The sequence below is a fragment of the Apium graveolens genome, chromosome 6 (genome assembly GCF_009905375.1).
Source record: "Apium graveolens cultivar Ventura chromosome 6, ASM990537v1, whole genome shotgun sequence".
NCBI lineage: Eukaryota > Viridiplantae > Streptophyta > Magnoliopsida > Apiales > Apiaceae > Apium > Apium graveolens.
In genome coordinates this window covers 178,087,955-178,102,542 of record NC_133652.1, presented here as the reverse complement: position 1 = coordinate 178,102,542, position 14,588 = coordinate 178,087,955, and positions in this window count along the sequence as shown.

Below are 14,588 nucleotides of genomic sequence, written 5' to 3'. Positions count from 1 at the left end.
ACTAGTGTGTTAGTAAATTAACTTATGAACGGATGGAGAATTTGTGTAAATCATATAGATGAAATTTTAATGAGAATCTCCTATAGGTTTCTAAAAAAGCTTAAGATGGTTGAGATTTTTGTCCTAGCCAATATTGTTCAACAAGATCCAGCCTTTTTTCACATCCCATTACAACATGAATAGTAGCTAATTTTGATTCCTTCAACTCTAGCATACCTGTTGCCAACTTCTTTTTCATATTTGCAATAAGATAGTCCTTATGCTCCATTTGAAATATTAAGTTGTCCAGCAGAATTAATTATTACATAATTTTCTAATCACAGATGAAGAAGATGCAAAATTAGATTTCTTATTCACACTTACTTTGCCATTCATGTTCTTCTTAGACTTAATCTTAACACTCTCATCAGCCTTAGAGTCGTATATGGTCTCTGACTTCTTAAGTGTATCGGGTCCTTGTTTATTGTGATGCCCCCAAATCCGGGGTCAGGGATTTAGGAGGCCACACTATCTTGAATCTTGTTTAAACACTTATCTTGAACAACAATATAAATACTCACACCTCTATGATCGTACACTTATTGATAAACACACACAAGTTATTATCTTGGAAAGGAAACAAACACATTACTAGAGTTATTAAATCCACAAAGTGATAGTTATTATAGACCAAAATTAATTATGTCTTACTACAGGTGTAACCTTTACTTAAGGTTAGACTGGTGGCCAAATAAATATTTCTTCATGACTATTTTACATAAGTCATTTTTATATATGAGCCGGACAAAAAACAAGTAAAAACTAATCCAACTCATATGGTTTACTTGTGGCACTGCTCCAAATAACCTACGGAAAAGCTGCCCATTTCCCACTCGCTTCCGGGCAGTTAGCTTTCTGACCGGCATCTTGGTTCACTGTTGTATTGTGACATTTTAAGAAAATAAGTGTAAGCTATATTGCCCAGCATAATAATTGATAGTGTGAAGAGACTATACAAGAACTTATATCAATCCGTATATGGATATATATTTAATCAAAAGTAATTTTCTGGGTGATACATACCTCTTTTCGAAACAATATTTTTGATTGACTTATTTAGTCTTCTAATACCTTAATGGTAAACCCATCACCTAGGCTTGGGTTACGGTATTGCATCTCAATTCCAATCGGAAGAATAGGACATTCACCGGAGCCCCTATTATATGATGATCAATCGTATAACAAAATATTATTATTGTTCTCTACATGTAGAAGGACGATCTCCTTACTCCCGGTTATAACGACTCGTATATTTTTGTATTATTTAAAAGTATAATTATGGAATAATTAATTAAATAAAATACGTATATTGGTCATGTCAGCTGTGTGATGTTTTGTTAATAATTATATGTGGCTACTGGTATACAGGGAATATTTGTATAATTAATTATTGAGCTGTATTGTTTTGTTTTCACTTTTATAAGTGGTTTTATGAAAGATTTATTTTCATAAATATCTTGATTGTCTCTAAAATTGTTTTTATGGTTTCATAATTTCAATTATTATTTTCGGGATTTTATAAAATTTAGAAATCAATCTTTCATTAATTATTTATCTTTAAATGATTTTCCGACTGCTTTTATTTGTAAATTCAGTATTTAATTACTTTAAAAAATATGAAACTCATATTTTATTAAGTTTATAATATTTTGAGAATTTTAAAATTATTTTGTAAATTTTTCTAATTAAATTCATCCGCAAGTTTATTCGTTAAATCATTAAATGCGGGTATGAGTTGCATTTCAAAAATGGTTTAAAAATTATGGAAATTTGATTTTGTTAACTCTTGAATATTTAGAGAATTTTGGTAATTTATTTTTAAATTTTTGGTAAATTTTGACGCATAGTGGTTCGTTAAAAATGCGTTATTCGGATGCGAAATTGGGTCCCCGGATATTGCTCAGACATGTGTCAAATTCTTGTACAAAGAATTGACACGTATCATTTCATTCTATACGTGTGTGCAGGTGATTAAAAGAAAAATAATAATAAACAAAAAAACCCCACCCCCAGTTCCATCTCTCTCGACCTCCCTCTCTCTCACATCTCTCGATCTCTCGCTCTCCTCTCTCTGCAACTCTCTCTTCATCTCTCTTTCTTCCCCCCTCGCTCTCTCTCTTCGTTTTTCCTCCTCCACCGCCGCTGTTTCCGCGGTTTTCGGCCGCCGCCTTTGGTTTTTCGGTGGTTTCTGTTTTACCCGCTTGTTATTGTGAATATATATACTCCTCTATGTATATATCCATGTGTGTGTATGTTTGTGGTGTTGGTTCTGCATGCGCGCGGTGGCGCATTCGCGCGTGTGGGTGCTGCGTGGTTTGTTGTTCCATGTTTCCTGTTTGTTCTTGCCATTTTGTATTTAGGAATTATTATATTAATTCTTATAATTTTATGCAGGAATTTAATGACTGATTTCATGAAATAAATTATTCGTGCGGGAAATGATATTTAAAATAATCGGTGGAATTTTTGCGTTGGAAACCCGAAATTTAATTTGGTACCCGCAAAATTTTGCCGCCGTCGACGATGAGCTTCGGTGAGGCGATGGTGGATGGTGGATGGTGATGATTAATACTGAGACCTAGATTTATAAAACAAATAAAGTGGTTCATGTAATTATTTTTCGGAACGTAAATAGTTATTTATTATAAAAGTCGTATTGTGGCGTAAATTGCGAAACAGTGATTGTCGTGTTGTCGACGTCGATTATGTTTCGACGGGTAGTCCAATAAATAGAGGAGTTGTTGTTCAAATTTTCCGAAAATGAATTTAAATATGAGAAGTATACTATTCGGTATTAAATATTTTAACCCTATTATGAATATCGATTACGTGAATATGTGTATGTATATTATACGAGTCGGGATATCGAATTGGGTTAGTTAAGTTCGGGGATATCAAGCATGTCGGTATAACTAATTAGGTTATTCTGTTACTGTAGATCCCATTCAAAGTTCGCGAGGACTAAAGCCAGTCGAGCGCAACTACCCTAGGAATCCCGAGATCCTTGCAAGGCAAGTACCTGTCACAGCCCCAAAATATAACTAACAGAATACAACTAATAAATATAAAGTTATTATAAACGACCATTATATCAAATCCAAGATCACAAAGGATTAGTGTTTGAATAGTCCAACACTACACCTATTATAACTTTTATATATAGCTACCGGTCTTCACACAAATGCCAACTATAGTACCTGAGCTCTCACATAAGCCTGGACATCTCCACCGGTAGACTTACGAGCAGTCTGCTTGAAACTAACCATACTTGCTAGCTGAAATAACATGAATGAAAAGTAAGAAGTGAGCCAAATGCTCAGCAAGGTATATCATAAGATAGAAATTAACATCATAGCAATTTATAAATTAGAAATTGAGGTGTATGGCATCATTATTTAAGTCAAAACATTTGTAACCAAATAATTGCTCAAAATCATTTTATGATGCTACAGAATACATCCGGTGATCAGCCGTGAAGTAATCTTGAACCTCGCTGGGTTCTAAACAATTTGATTGGGATCCCTAGGCATCTTTTAATCCTAATATAATAAGTGTGAAAGGGATTTGCGTCTTAGTCCAATCCACCGATCTCAAGATTTTTTTTTGTTGAAGGGCAATTATCTTTTATAAATCTGATGCTAGGGAGAAATTTACAAGGATTCTAAACAATAGAGTTTAAATTATCAGTCAAGGGTTGGAGTTATGGAACTCTTTATCAGAATGAATCAACTCTCACTAGCAGGGTTTTCAAAGATGGACATCAATGGTTTAACAACCAAGGAAGAAAGTATTGAAAATAATTATAACATTATTCAACAAGATAGAGATCTAAAATTTTGAGGGTCATATGTGGCATATATCTAGTGACAAAGTTTGGGTATGATCATAAATATATATGTAAAGAGTTGAATTATTGGTATCTTGGGGGGGTGAGAGTATAATGGAATAGCGTTTAATCAAGTGAGGTTACACAATCAAGGATATTGAAGCATTTTTGTTTATAAGGGTATCTCGGAATGGCCAAGACATTCGGTTTAAATCAAAGGTAGGTACTAGGTCAAATTGAAACAAAATAGTGATAAGGGTGTGATTTTTATAAAAGCATAAATAGACTTAAAGCAATTCCAATAATCGTAAGCATGGCATATTATTTGCAATATCTCAATCTAAAATTAGAGTATTTTGTATCGATATATCATGGTGATAAAAATATCAATGATCATTATACGAGCATGCTATCATAATTCGAAGGAGTGGTTCAGAACACTTGTAATAAATCTTAAAAGTTCTGAATAAACTCGCAACATATCTCTAGAGGGTTTAAGGACACTTGCCTTAAGAAGGCTGGACTAACTCTTTTCTTGATTGTGGAAGCAACCGGGAGCACTACTCGACTTTTACGACAATCTTACTATCTTCTCCTGAGCCTACAAAATAATATTAAACCTCATCAAGATATATTCTCATAAAATCTCCATCCTAGTTATAGGAAATTCGAATCATAGTGGCACTTAGGCCTATTTACACGTTCGTCTCTTAGTAATCACATAATAGCATCATGTCCCAAGTAGTCATTTAGGAGCACATAACACATTAAGTCACATAATATATTATTTAAAACATAGTGCACTATAAGGTTGTTAGGTCACACACACTGTAGAGGGGGTGAATACAGTGTAAAGTACAATTAAATCGAACTTTAATAACTCAAGTAACTAGAAAACAAACTTTATTGAAACAATAAACTCTGTTACAGTATGAAATTGTTACCTCTCAGTGATGAACAAATATCACGAGAGCTGCTAGGGTCACAATTAATAATCTTCTCGTATATGATAACACTTATAGTGTAAACCCTATGTCTGTGTTTATATACTACACAGTTACAAGATAATCGCTAATTGATATGGAATATAATTCTGCTTCCTAAAATATATCAATCAGATATCTTTTCTTCCAAGTATTCTATTCTTCATAGAATTCCTTCTTCATGCATATCTCTTCTTATGTTTGTCTCGATCTTCTTTCCTTTAATCAGCTGTTGTCCTTATCTGAACGTCCTTCAGTACTTAAGTTCTGATATCCATCTTCTGATGATTATCTTCTGATAATATAAGTACTGATATCCTTAACTCCTGACTTCCAGTAAGTACTGATTTATCCTGTTTAAGTAAGATCTGAAAACTAAACATAAATCATATTAGCCATGACATTATCAAATATATCTAACAATCTCCCCCAACTTGTAAATTAGCATAATATACAAGTTTAATAGATATTTGATGATGTCAAAAACATTAAGTACAAATGCATGAGAATTAGACTAGATAACTACAACTTACAGTCCTTAAAGCTTTACCAATATTTAACTTCTGATAACAACTTCAGTCTGTACAAATATCAAAATTTAAGCAGTTGTAGATCTTGACTTGGCTTCATCTTCTGATCTCTCTGATGTCAGGAGTTGTTCTGAGATAGTTCTTCAACAAACATCTCTCAGCATATCTGAGTTCATTAATCATCCTCCTTTTAGCATCTTTAAGCTCTGCAGTATCTTCACCAATTTGAAAGATTGCAGCCCTGAGATCATTAATCTTAGCTTTTCTTATATCCTGATCCAGTCTGATCAAATAAGATTTATCAGACTCAAGATTGAATTCCACAGCCCTGTACCCAGAAAGGTAGTTATAATCTTAGCAGTGTTGAGATTCATTTCAACTATATCACCCTTGTGATCTCTGTACTTTGGAACATATGTGCTGCCAGACTTAACAGAATAAAGCCTTTTCTGTCTCTCAATCTGATCCTTCAAATAGTTTGCAACACTTCCTGTCAATCTGTCATTCACTTGAAGTAAGAATAGTACATGCTCCAATTCTTCAAAATACTTCAATGAAATGGCATTTTGCCTTATATGATAAACCTTACCATCTGTCATGAAGTACAACAAGATGTGTTCTTTCAAGTAGGTATGGTAAACCATTTGTACAGATTCTAGTTGATTCAATCTCTCAGGAGTTGCTCCAATACCTGGTTCACTCAAGGAAGTTGGATCATTGGTAGTGTTCTGTATTCTTCTTTCATCAGCACTTCCCAATCCAGTTTTATCTCTTGCTTCCTTTCCAGTAACTACTCTTGCTTCAAAACCACTTGCAGCAATCTTCAAAGGTTGAGTCTGTTTTGCTTTAGTGAATCCTGGTAGGAGTGTCTTTGATTTATCTTCTGATATCAAGTTAACTTGAGCTATGTCAGAGGTTACTTGCTTCTTCGAAATATCAGAACTTATTGTCTCTTGACTCTGAACAACTTGAGCCATGTCAGAGGTTGTCTTAAGAACTTTTCTTGAAGTCAGAGCAAGATCAGCATCTTCATCAGTAATTTCTTCATTCTCAGGAGGCACATAAACCTTGATAGGTTCACTAACTTTTTCTTTACCCTTGGATCTTGGATCTATCTGCGGTTGTGATTTAGCCAATGTTGCTTCAGTATTTGTCCTTTCTTTTATCACAATGCCTTTGAGTTTTGGAAGTGTCTTTTTACCAGAAGCTTCAGATTTAGACTTGACTTTTTCTGATTTAAGTCCAACTTCTTCTTCCATTAAACTCTCCAAGTCCATTCCTGAATTTTCCTGAAGAAATAATTGTCTTGACATTTCTTCATCAAGATCTAAAAGTTCATCAGAACTTATCCTTTTACCAGTAGCAGAACTAATTCTTTTTCCAGCATCAGAACTTGTCCTGTGACTTGTGATTTTAGCTTTTCTTGATGAGAAACCTCTACCTTGACTATGAGCTCTACCCATTCCAGAGTTTCCTTGGTCATCCTTTTCATCATCCTTCCCTTTCAGTGTCTTATCAGTTTTGCATTTGGACTTAATTACTTTCTCCCCCTTTTTGGCATCAGCAGGTAATAGAAGAGAGACAAACAATTCCACTGATGCTTGGATTTCACTAAGTTGAGATTGCTGAGAAGCTTGATTTTTCAAAATATCATCAATCTAAGCTTGTTGTGTCTCTTGAGTCTTCTCAATATAAGCAACTCGGTCAAAGGTAGGTTGGAAGAATTTTTTCTTATCAATTTTCTGAATTTGTTCCTGTTTGATGAATTCTTCCTGAATCTTGTGTAGCTCTGCATGAGTAGTTGAATGGAGACCTTGTAGATGTTTAGTACTCAATGCAGTGACTCTAAGCTGTGTTTTGAAATCATTAGTATTTAACATCTCATCAGCTTTTGTCAAGTGCTCAGCTAGATTCTTTGCAGATGGAACGCAAGTAATTGAGTTCCATTCCTTAGTCCACTCATGACCAGCAGGAGTTTCACTCCAAGGCACTGGTGCTTCTCTGGTAACAAACTTCTTAACAAGTTCAGATTTAAGAACTGCTTGTTGAGGGGCATGTCCTGAAGGACCTGCTTCATCAGTATCTGCTTGTAGAGCAGCATCACCAGTATCTCCAACATTTGCAGCATCATAACTTACAGAATCAACATCTTCTGACAAAACAACAGTATGCGAAGCAATTGAGGCTTCAGCATCATCTTCTAAGTGCTGATTTGGATCCAAGTTCTGATCAACAGCCATATCCTGATGCTCACCTATATTCTGATCATCAGCATCTAGATGCAGAGAAGGTGTAGTAGATAATTCTGGAGTTTGAGCAGCATCAGTAACAGGTGTTGTTGATGGATTAGTTGTTGTTGGAGCTTCTAAGTAAAGTACTTCAGGCACAACCAAGGTCTGGATATCAATTTCAGCACTTGTGCCTGGAACAATAGGAGATACAGACTTTTGAACGGGAGACACAGATGGTGTGTTGGCCTTATCAGTAGCAGCTTCCTTAGTTGGAGTGAATAGAGAAGCAGTTGCTTTAGCAGATTCTGGTTCTTGTGAGATCAGAGATTCCTGATCTCCTTCCTTAGCTGCTACTTCCTCATCATCTGAAACTGGACTTTTTGCCCTCTGTTTCTTGTATCTCTTTGAAGATATGGATTCCTTGGGAGTTTCATCAACAGTCATTCATCTAAGCCTTTTGAGAAGCCTAGATCCCCCAATTGCAGAATCCTTCTGAGAAGGAACTTTCTCAGCTTATTTGACAATAGGTTCTGATATAGAAACCTGTTCCTCACTGTCAGATTCATCTCTCAAAACAATCTTCCTTCTCTTCTGAGGTGTTTGAGGAACAGTCTTTGTCCTCTTAGGCTTGGAAGATGAAGGCTTCACAATAGGTGCTGAGGATGAGGGTTGAGCTATCTGTGAAGTGGAGAGATATGATTTGAGATATGTTCTGAGGGATGGTTGAGTAGTATGAGTGGTATATTCTGTTGGTTGCTGTGGTGTTTGAGATGTGGTGGCAGGTTGGATATCAAGATAAACAGATCTATAGGTGTCAGGATCAGCATCTACCAAGATCTGTTTTACAGACTGAGGAATCTATAAAGGTCTAACCACTGTTTTCTTAAGATCAGCATTTACCAAATCATTAAAGGCTCGTTTTGCAATTTTGAAAGGTGCAGTTAAGTCAGTGGTAGGTTGGGGTTCATCAGCACAACAAAAATTATATATAAGCTGACAAAATCTAGCAAAGTAAACAACATTCCTATCTTCTGTCATCCTATCCCCAATAAAACCTATCACAGCATTTGCAAAATCGAAATGAGTTTGGTTAATGAGTGCATACCCGATGTGCTGACTCATTATAGGGATTGCATCAAAGTTGGAACACTTATTTCCAAAAGCTTTAGTGATGCAGTCGAAGAAGAAACTCCATTCCTTTCTGATATGAGCCCGTTTCAACTGCCCAAGCTTTGCCAAACTCTGCTCATACCCCAAACTAGCCATTAATTCTTTAAGAGTTGATTCCTCCGGGGTTGAAAAAGTACATCCTTCTGGTAAATGTAGAGCCTTTCGAATTGTACCAGGAGTTACCACATATGTAGAATCATCCACTTCGAAAACAATACTGGGAGTTCCATGTGTACCACCATTATCAAAGTGCCCAGTCCGCCAGAACGTCAGAACTTGTTGGCCGGAAAAGACTGAAGGCTGGGTCAATGCATACCCGATTTCACTGTGTGCAAGAAGATCTTGCAAAAAATGCAACTCAGATGGAGCTTCAGCATGATCGAGAATTGCAGCATAGTTGTTTGGAATAAATTTAGCTCCATCTATGATCAAATCCTTAGGTGCCATGAGAAAAATCTAGATTTAAGAGTGCCTGTTAGGTGTTTGATAAAATGTCCACTTGCAGTTTTTAAGGAAAAACCGTTCCACTTACCCAGTAATTCCATTAATCAAGGTAAATCAGTTTTAATTCAAAATTGAAACTGTTTCCACTTATTCAATTTTTTTCACTGCAACACCAATATTCTGAAGAAAAAATTCGAGTGCGAATGACCAAAATAAATCAAGGGAACAAGTACTGATAACATAAAATCAGAACTTAATTTAAATTTAAATTGTAATGGTCATCAAAATATGAATATTTATCAGGATTTATCAATGCATTTCAGAACATCTCAGAGATAAGAACTTGCAAAAAAAAAGAAATTTCATTAATATATTAAGAGAATACAGTCATGAAATTTAAATTACATCAGAATTTTAACAAGATTGTCCTAAGCTTCTAAACCTAACATCAACAGCCTTAGTCCTAGCTCAAGAAGCAGGGCAAGGCTGACGATGAAGAAAAACAGGAAGAAGAAAATAAATCATTTCTTCTTCCTACTCTCGACAAACAGAACAGCGAGTCGTATGATTCGCTCTTGCTGGCGGAGAGCTTCCCTCCTTTCTTCCTCCAATCGCTCCAGATGGCGATGGTAGTCCATGTAGAAGAACAGGAGGTGGGTGAGTACCTCCTGGGGAACTGAGTCCCATATCTCATCAGGAATGGCAGTGACGTGCCATTCCTGCTGCCAGGCTTCACATCTCAGCTCCATGTTGAATGTTTCATAGCTCAAAAACATATTGTAATTGACCATGGTGTTTTTGATATTAAGAGCATGAAGATGAGTTTGTGATAAAAGAGTTGATGTGAAGTGGTTGTTTATATAGGCAAAGGAATGCCAGGAGACGCAAGGGAATTTAATGCTGACAGGTAGAATTAATTCTACCTCATCTCCCTAGACTGGGAAGACGAAAGACAGTCATTAGAAGTGTAAGTCAGGGTTAATGTGCACAAGTAACAAGTAAAAATTACTGTACGTGTACATGAACCACTATCCCTAATGATATTGGCTGTTAATATTCTACCCAAACGTGTTCTGATTTAAAATGAGACTGTTTTTAGATTTTATCCACAAATAAGTCAAGTAAAGGATCAGAATGTAATATCAGAACTTAGACTTATATCAGAACTTAACAGTTATCAGAACATAATTTCTTAACTCGAAAAATGAACGCCTATCTTAGTATGTCCTCGCACAAATTCTGATTTAGATTCTTCAGAACTTAATCATCAGAACATGCAATCAGAACTTGTCCTCAGAATTTGTGCAATGTGACACAGAAACTGTTCATCTAAAACAACATAGATCACCACATTAATTTTCATCATTCATATGGAGTGTTTAGTGTGTGCATTAAGCTAAATATCAGACAAAGAGTAAAGTCTGATTCACTTTAGTACATCTTGGAAATAAGGCATAACTAAAACTTTACTAAAAACCTGTCATTATTCTGAAACCTACTATTGAATGAGTTCATGCTAGAGTCCACCTCAACTATTTTGTGCTAATTTTGTGCATCTTTTTAAATTCCATTTTACAGTGGCTTCTCAGTGTAAGTGAGTCACGACTACTTATCAGAATTTATGCTATTATCAGAGTATTTCTCCAGTAATCATAGAGTGTGAAAAGTCACCAAGAAAATATTTTGCTTTTCAGATGCATATTTACTTAATACCAGCAATGCACTTGGGTCGTCCCTTCCACATTTTTACTCTAGATCTCAAAGGAGTACCTGATTTTAATCCTTGATTCTTTTTCTTTTTCTTTTGATAAGTGAGGTTTATCAGCACTTAATACATTCAACAGATTTATTAGCATCAGAACTTAACAGATGAGAAGCAATATTCTAGTTTGTGACTTAATAATAAGATAGACAAAGTAAACTCAACTAGGCTCAATATCAGAAATTGCTTGTGTCAATGGATTTCCACATAAATAGTTACTTCTAACATGAGATCATTAGTATATTGAAGATTACTAGGTCAGCATCTAGCACAGGTATCCTCATAGTATTGAATAGTTACATAAACAGACATATCATTTTCAGAGTTCAGAAAGTTACATCAGACAACAGTCAGTACTTAAGCAAATTTTCAATTAAGCACAGAATACACAAAGAGAGTAATTTCTGTAAATACTGATCATAAAGTCTGATGCATCAGAACAAAACTAAGCAGATTTAGAGAAAGAACCTGAAACCATTCCAAGTTCATTTACCAATCTTGTAAAAGTAGCTTCACACAGTGGTTTTGTGAAGATATCTGCTAGTTGTTTATTTGATGGAACAAAGTGCAATTCCACTGTACCTTCATCCACATGTTCCCTTATGAAGTGGTACCTAATGCTGATGTGCTTTGTCATTTAGTGTTGAACTGGATTACCTGTCGTAGCAATAGCACTTTGATTATCACAGTAAATAGGGATTTTGAAATATGTTAACCCATAATCCAGTAACTGATTCTTCATCCAAAGAATCTGTGCACAATAGCTTCCTGGAGCAATGTACTCTGCTTCTGCAGTTGATGTGAAAATTGACTTTTATTTCTTGCTAAACCAAGAAACCAATCTGCCTCCAAGAAATTGGTAGCTTCCACTTGTACTTTTCATGTCAATTTTGCAACCTGCAAAATCTGCATCTGAGTAACCTATTAGTTTAAAATCTGATTCTTTGGGATACCACAATCCCAGATCAGTTGTTCCCTTAAGATACTTGAATATTCTTTTCACAGCTGTTAAGTGAGGTTCTCTTGGATCTGCTTGAAATCTTGCACAAAGACAGGTAGCATACATGATATCAGGTCTACTAGCAGTTAGATAGAGTAGATAGCCAATCATACCTCTGTAATCAGTAATATCTACTGATTTACCAGTATCCTTGTCCAGTTTTGTTGCAGTGGCCATGGGAGTGGATGCACTTGAACAATCTTGCATTCCAAATTTCTTCAGCAAGTTTCTGGTGTACTTAGTTTGACAAATAAAAGTGCCTTCTTCATTCTGCTTGACTTGAAGGCCCAGAAAATAGCTAAGTTCCCCCATCATACTCATCTGATACCATGACTACATCATTTTGGCAAACTTCTTTCAAAGTCTGTCATTTGTAGAACCAAAAATGATATCATCAACATAAATCTGGACCAGAAGTAAGTCCTTTCCATGGTTGAGGTAGAACAGTGTTTTGTCTATTGTTCCTCTGTTAAATCCACTTTCCAGAAGAAACTGAGCTAAAGTCTCATACCATGCTCTAGGAGCTTGCTTAAGTCCATTAAGTGCTTTATCAAGCCTGTAGACATAATCTGGATATTTGGAATCTACAAAGCCTGGATGTTGTTCAACATATACTTCCTCCTCCAATTCTATATTGAGAAAAGCACTTTTCACATCCATTTGAAAGACAGTAAACTTTTTGTGAGCAGCATAAGCCAAAAATATTGTTATGGCTTCTAACCTAGCAACTGGTTCAAATGTTTCATCATAATCAATTCCCTCCTGTTGAGAATATCCTTTTGCAACCAGCCTTGCCTTATTCCTTGTAATTATGCCATCACTGTCAGTTTTGTTTCTGAATACCCACTTTGTACCAACAACAGATCTCTTATTTGGTCTTGGCACTAGGGTCCAGACTTTGTTTCTTTCAAATTCATTTAACTCTTCTTGCATTGCTTGCACCCAATCAGCATCTTGAAGAGCTTCTTCCACTTTCTTTGGCTCAGTCTGAGAGAGAAAAGAATTGTAAAGACATTCATTTGAAGTACTTGTTCTAGTTCTGACACCTGCATCAGGATTTCCAATTATCAAATCAGGTGTGTGTGATTTAGTCCACTTCCTTGCAGATGGAAGGTTTTCTCTAGAACTGGATGCTCCCCTATGATCCATGTTGTCTTCATTTTCATTTTCTGATGCTCCCCCTGAAATTATGCTCTCTGAGTTGGATTCTTCAGAATTTGGATTTTCAGAACTATTAGAACTTGGCTTATCAGAACTTGACGAATCAGAACTTGAAGAGCCAGATGTATGTTCTGATGCTTCTTGAGATGTGGTAATATCTTGAGTATACCCCCCCTGCATAGGTGCATCTTCCTTTGGCATAGTCACCATAGTTTCAATAACATCAGAGTTTAATCCATCAGAGTTTGCAGTATCAGGACTTATATTGTCAGGATTTTCAGTATCAGAATTTGAGTCTTCATTTTCAAATCTCAGCTGATCATGATCAATAAAATCTTCAAGTCCAGTAATCTTCTTATCATCAAAAGAGACATTGATAGATTCCATGACCACTCTTGTTCTCAAGTTATAAACTCTGAAGGCTTTTGTGGAAAGTGGATATCCAACAAAGATTCCTTCATCAGCTTTTAGATCAAATTTAGATAGCTGTTCAGGATGAGTCTTAAGAACAAAACACTTACATCCAAATACATGAAAATACTTCAGATTTGGCTTCTTTTTCTCTACCATCTCATATGGTGTCTTTCCTTGCTTGTTAATGAGTGTTGCATTCTGAGTAAAACAAGCAGTCTGCACAGCTTCAGCCCAGAAATAGGTTGGAAGCTTTGCTTCTTCAAGCATTGTACGTGCAGCTTCAATGAGAGTTCTATTCTTCCTTTCAACAACTCCATTTTGCTGTGGAGTTCCAGGAGCAGAGTATTCCTGCTTAATTCCATGGTTTTTGCAGAACTCTTCCATTATCAAATTCTTGAACTCAGTGCCATTATCACTCCTTATTATCTTCACAGAATCTTTGACCAATTTATCCAGTTGTTTGACATGATCAATCAAGATAGATGCAGTTTAACTTTTTGTGTGCAAGAAATACACCCATGTGTATCTGGTGAACTCATCCACTATGACCATAACATATTTCTTCTTTGTAATAGACATGACATTTACTGGACCAAATAGATCAACATGTAGTAGGTGATAAGGCTCAAGAATTGATGATTCAGTCTTGCTCTTGAATGAGGATTTTCTTTGTTTAGCCTTCTGACAAGAATCACAAAGGCCATCAGGAGCAAATACTGACTTTGGCAATCCTCTCACAAGATCTTTCTTGACTAATTCATTTATATTGTTGAAATTTAAATGAGAGAGTTTCTTGTGCCAATTCCAGCTTTCTTCAATTGATGCTATACTCATCAGATAGATTGCAGAGCCATCAGTACTTGTTGAAAGCTTAGCTTCATAAATGTTACCACGCCTGTATCCTTTCAGAACAACTTTGCCTTTAGATTTACTCACAACTTCACAGTGTTCTTCAAAGAAATCAACATGATAACCTCTGTCATAGATTTGACTTATACTCAACAGATTATGTTTAAGTCCTGAGACCA